We start from the raw sequence: 6,617 nt of genomic DNA, 5'->3' as shown, positions 1-6,617 counted from the left end.
ATACCTAAAACAAAGTGACATACAAATCGCGAGTGTAAGAGAAGGCTCCTACTGGATAAATATTAGGGGTTAAAGTATGAAATTGTCGAAAGAAAAATTGAAATTCTATATTTTTTTAAATTTTACATATTTATTTAATCAAAATAATTACCGTTATTACCTATACATTGCTGCCATTTAATAGGAAGGTCATTTATGCTTTTGCGAATTGGCAATTTCATACGTCAACTGAGGAAAAAGGCTAGAGTAGTCCCTGTGTTTAAGAGTGGTGACAGAAAAGATATAACTAAGTATAGACCCATTTGTATATTATCAGTATTTTCAAGAGTATTTGAATCATTAATCTGTCCGATATTATCTTGGCACTTAAGATCAATAATGATACAGAACCAGCTTGGCTTTCTTAAAAAGAGGTCTACTATATCTAATTTAGCATTGTTTGTCGATGATTTATCAGTTGCCATAGATAGTTCAAATCAAATTGACTGTGTTTACACAGATTTAGCAAATGCATTTGATGTCGTTGATCACCGCATTTTGTTGGCAAAACTTGGGGCATACGGTATTTGTGGGAATCTTATTCAATGGATGGGCTCATTTTTAAAAAACCGTGAATGATGTTAGATGATGATGATGGCAGTCAAATACTTTTATTGCGACATCTAGTGTTCCGCAGGGTTCCAATCTTGGCCCCACGTTATTTTCATTAATGATATAGTCAAATGTTTTAAGTTTTGTCAATTCCATCTTTATGCAGATGACCTCAAGATGTATAGTGAAATAAATAATATTGAAGACTCAAGGAATATGCAACAGGATTTAGATAGACTTTCGGTTTGGTGCAATGAAAATAATCTAAAATTAAATCATTTGAAATGTTACAGTATCACCTTCAGCAGAAAAATAAGAAATATTAATTTTGATTACAGTATAAATGGCAACATATTAGAAACCGTCAATCAAATAAATGATCTCGGGATCATTCTAGATTGTAAGTTGAGTTTCATACCACATATTGATAATCTGGTGAGTAATGCTCTACAACTTTTAGGTTTCATAATAAGAAGTACAAAAGAATTTAAAAGATCATCCACAAAATTAACGCTATTTAATTAAATGATAAGAAGTTAAAACTTGAATATTGCTGTTGTATGGAATCCTAACTATCAAGTGCATAAAGACAGAATAGAAAGAGTACAAAAAAAAATCTTACGACACTTAGCCTACAAGGACAATATATTAAAAGAAATTAATAATACCAACGATCTCTTAAAACTTTATAAAACCATATCACTATGCAATCGTAGAAACTCAATAGATCTCTGTTTTTGCATAAAATTGTAAATGGAGCTATTGATAGCCCGAACTTATTAAACAGAATAAGGTTAGCAGTTCCAAGACAAAATGCACGTTCACATATTATTAAAAATAAAATTACTTTTATGCCAATAATTACAAAGAGTAACCTAGGTAGGACCGCCCCTATTAACAGAATCGTAATGTCCTATAACAATATATTTAAAATAGCAGAATTGGACATGTTTTGGAACTCTGCATCGATTTTCAAGCGCAAAATTAAAAATCATTTAATTAAATAATATCATTCGTTTTTTTGTTTTTAATAATAGTTGCTGTATTTTAAATTTAGTTTATATAAATTTTTTTTTTTGTTTAGAGTTATAAGCTTTTTATATTTTTGTGTAGGTAACTAATTTATAAAGTAATTTAGATAGTAAGTAAACGAGGAAATTGCCATATGTTAATAATGTTTTTAAGTACTTGTAATTTAATTAAGTAATTAATTGCATGTCGAGTTAGCCCGTAAATGGGGTATACGATGTTAAATAATATTAGTAATTAACGTGTAAATATACCATAAGGTAATGCATTGTATACAACGTGGGCTTCCTATTAAATAAATAAATAAAAAAAACTTATAGTTTTTCAAACCTCTTAAAACTGACATAATATTGTACTGAATTTCATTCAAGCTCTAAGGACTGAATGAATTTGTACTTGGAACACTAAAATAAGATAAATGCTGATTGAAACCTATCTAATGTCTTAAATTGATAAGCGAAAAAAAATTAATGATTATGAATCGACCACATTTTAATTTGTTAATAAGATTATTTTGAATAAATACATTATTTCTTATAAGTTTGTTCTTATTTTATCGCAGTTGGTACTAAAAGTTGAGTATATTCCTCGAAATAAGTCTTATTTTTGGGTGAGCTCAAATCCGTGGCTGCACTCTATATTTTTATATTAAAAAAAAAAGCCCGCCGAGTTTCTTGCGCCCATTCTTCTCAGGTCTGAGGCAGTCTCTTTTGAATGGGTGGTAGTTTTTGACGTTCAATAAGTGATTTTGAAGCCTATTTTGAATAAAAATATTTGAATTTATTCTTAAATCCTTAAACATTTAATTTTATTGATCACCATAAAGGGATTTAACCATAAAGTTCGAAACGCTCACCATACACGCTGCACCCGTGACATAAGACACTGCTCACCCCTTGTTACACCATCTACTATTATATTGACTGACTCCCACATATATATTTATAACTTCATATAGTATTAATAATAATGAAAAACTGTGCCGAGAGAACGGGAGATTTGAACCTCAACGATTGTATTATTATCCATATGTTATGAGCTTTCTTGAGAGTTCATTCTGCTACGATTTGTGTTTATACACGCACTTTTAGCACGCAATTATTCATAGTATGGACGAGATCAGTATCATCCAGATCTGTGCGTCAAATTTCACGAGTGAGGAGATCATCGACGCCAAGACGCTCCTGTACGAGGTTTTGATGAAAACAGATCAGATGCCGTCCCGCAGGAGGGATGAAAGGGGAGAGAGAAGTCTTCAGGACATGATAAATCTCCTGAAAGTGACTGATCCTGAGGACGTGCCGTCTTTCGTGGCAAGGAACTTGCACAAGTTACTACCCGTCACCTTCGACCGTGTCGACGTCACCAGGTTGCTGAAGTTCATCATAAACCTCAAGGCTAGCCTGGCAGATGTAGTGTTGAAATCAGAGGCATCTCAGAACACCATCAGGGACCTGCAAGCTGAAGTAGGGATGTTGCGCAACAATACACTTGTTAATAGGTCAACAGAGGCCAATAACATCAACACGCGACGTGGGACATGCATTGCTTCGCCAGCGAGTTTTGAATCAGCGAAATTCGACTCGACACCGTTGGCTGTCCCCGTACGTGTAAGCGTTAATGTACCTACCGCCCGTCCCTCACCTCCTTCTCGTACCCTCTCGGAGGTGTCGCCTGCTATCCTTATGGCGACGCCTTAACGTGACTATGCTGCTGGTTTCCGCCAGCAACCCAGTAAGCGGACAGTGCTGAGGACAGAAAGTGTAAGGGGGCACGCCCGCATTGAACCCGCTTGTAGTACTGTGTCTAAGGGCTAGCCATAATTTATAAAGATATAGTGTGACCCATCATCGGCGAGCCATTCTGGCGTGGGCCGCACAAACCGTTGGAGTTACTCGTATATATAGTGATAATGTTTATCTTAAATTAAATAATCCTATAAAGCAAAAGTACAGTATATATCTCTCTTTTATGTGTAAGCAATTTTCGCCAAAATAGTGAACCATAAATACAATAAAAATTGATAATTTATTTGTGACGCACATAATTTGGTTGTAACAAATTGATACTTTTATCGCAATATATATTCTTTTATCACATCTGGTATTTAAACTTGATTTTTTAATAGTTATGACGATGACGAAAACCAAGTGTGCGAAATTAGGCACGGTCCGGTGGTGGGCGAATGGGACAGGCGCAGGGGCGATTTAGCGACTGCGGGCGGTGGAGTTATTAATTTTAAACGCATGCAGTTCCAATAAAAAGTCGTATTTTCAATGAACTATCAACAAATCGCAGGGTCAAACCTTAAAAGAAGCAGGCATTTGGGCTTGTCATGTTTTACCTACGGCCAGCTCTACGTGGCTTGCTCACGCGTTTCTAAAATTCTACATGTTTATGCTGACTAAAATAAGTCGTATACACAGTTTATAGGAGCATATTGCAGTAGCTACCCATCATCATGTACATCCGTACCTATCAATCCTTACAAACTATAGCGTTTATAATACCTATTAGTGAGATCATCGTAAAAATACTTAGTTCAAATTTACATAAATTATACAATATTATGTTTATTCTTAACACACAAACACTTATATTTGGAAAACGGCTGGACCGTCCCGAATTGCAGAATAATATAACATTGAAAAATTTACGTAAAAATAAAATACTTTCTTTAATTTAAAATCATTATCACAATTTTCTAGAGGCTAATCTTTATTTTTTTTATGTAAAAGGAGCACAAACGAGCGAACGGGTCACGGTGTTAAGTGATCTCCACCGCCAACATTCTCTTGCAACACCAGAGGAATCACAGAAGCGTTGCCGGCATTTATCTCTGGATCTACTGAACTGATTTTGAAAATTCTGTTACCAATAGAAAGCCAAATTTTTGTGAGTGTCATATAATATATGCTATATAGTAACCCAAATAATGAAAAGACGTTTTCGTGATAGTCGGATTTGTAAATTAACTCGGAGAAAAAACAGCCGAACACAAAACAACATTTGCCGGGTCACCTGGTAATAACATAAAGTGTAATGTTGAACAAAACTAAAATATAATGTGATGAAAATTACTCAAATTACAAATGCAAATATTAAATAAAGAGAAATTTTGATTTTTAATTTCCTCTGCGCAATTCCTTTACAGGTTTCTCACATTATATAAATCGTGCTGCACCAGAACTTTTTCTCTTTTCTTATAAGAAGGAAAAATATATAATTTAGTTATAATAAGAGTGAGTTTATTTCTGATTTTCTAAGGACACTACTACCTACCTAACGCCAAGTTATTACTTTCATACGAAGTCACTGGATAGCCTCGTGTATACCACTTTATACTAGTGCTGGCTGCATTATTGATCTTTCAATTTCGTTAAATCTTCATCACCAGATTTAGTGATGTCTTCTTTAGCGACATGAGCAATATTTTTTTTTATTATAATTATGCTTGTTATCAAATTTATTAACTACCCATCTAGTAGGACAAAGGTGTTTGACACGCACTTAATTTAGAAATAGAAATATATTTACTTACCATAGGGAGTGACAATAACATAACATATTGCAACAACACTTGGTAAACATCATGAAGCTATATCAGTTCGTAAAGGGGCTTTGTCATGGGGAGAAGAATTCATAAGAAACTTCCAGCCCATCTTTTAAATCATATGAAAATTTAGCCTACTTAATATAATATTATACAATATTAGGTGGCCTGCGCAGAACCACACAAGAACCATGCATCATTATCATCTATATAATGTACTCTAATAATATACGAAACAGATGGGTATGGCGAGAAATAGTTACTTTCTTATGTAACACTCAATTTTGATCTGAGTTGTAGTCAGCGTTAAGATTCTTGCTGCCGATGATAATGTCGGTACTCATTGACTTGATGTTGTTTTGATAGACATTTTTGAGGTGAAAAATTCATTAGGCGCGTTGACAATTTTATTTTCCGAGTACAACAAACGAGTGCACAGGGCACCTGATATATGTGTCTAAGAGATCACCGCCAAAACTCTCCTACAACACCAGAGGAATCACAAGAGTACCTACTGACAGCCTAAGTATTATATTGAAAAAAAAAAAACAATCCTTCTGTACATCTCTCTGTCATGGCCCTATTTGTAATTGTACTACAAAGAAAATTGACCTGTAAACCCTCACAATCTATAACAACAACATTTATTTTTACATTTCGCAGTATAATCAAAAACTATGGGAAAACCCATTGAGGAATGAAATTTCAAAAAACAACTCTTCTAAATTCTAATATAGTATTTGATTGTCTTCGACAACTGCCACCAATATTTATCTTAAGTTTTTCCCACTAGATATTTTTTGGTTTTCACTTATCATCTAATATAGATTAATTTTCACTAATTGACATACGTTGATAACAAGTTTGTGTATTTAAAAAAAAATATTAGTTTTCCGCTGTATTGTCGTCGGTTGTCAGTTTTCCAGGCAACTAAGTATAGTATAAACACACTATTTCTCTAAGTTTATCGATTCATAGGAACAACACTTTATTCACCCTACAAAAGAAGCACACGAGCGTTGACCAGTGTAATCCGACATCCCAGGACATGTTGTATGTATGTAATCGCGACCGCTATCAGAGTGTCGTTGGCAGGGGAAGAAGCAGGCCAAACTGTATGTGCCCAGGCGTTCTTTGATTTTTCTTAACTTTTCTCTTAAATAAAAATTGTAAAATCAAAACTAATATTATGTCCCAGATATTACAGTATATGAGTGATAGGAGCATTAAAGAAGGGATTGTTAAATATGGAAGATACGAAAGAAGTGTAGCGAAATGGAAAAACATATTCGTATGTATCGACATGATTGTACTTTGTATGTAAATTTTATGTATCTGTTTTAAGACGCGCAGTCACGCAATAAACTCTGAACCGTGTGCTAGTGTAGTCGCTGAATAAATAATATGTGACGACAATGATATTTTCATTCTAACCATACATCAT

This window comes from Leptidea sinapis, chromosome 29 (assembly GCF_905404315.1).
Source record: "Leptidea sinapis chromosome 29, ilLepSina1.1, whole genome shotgun sequence".
NCBI lineage: Eukaryota > Metazoa > Arthropoda > Insecta > Lepidoptera > Pieridae > Leptidea > Leptidea sinapis.
Note: the sequence above shows the minus strand (reverse complement) of the source record.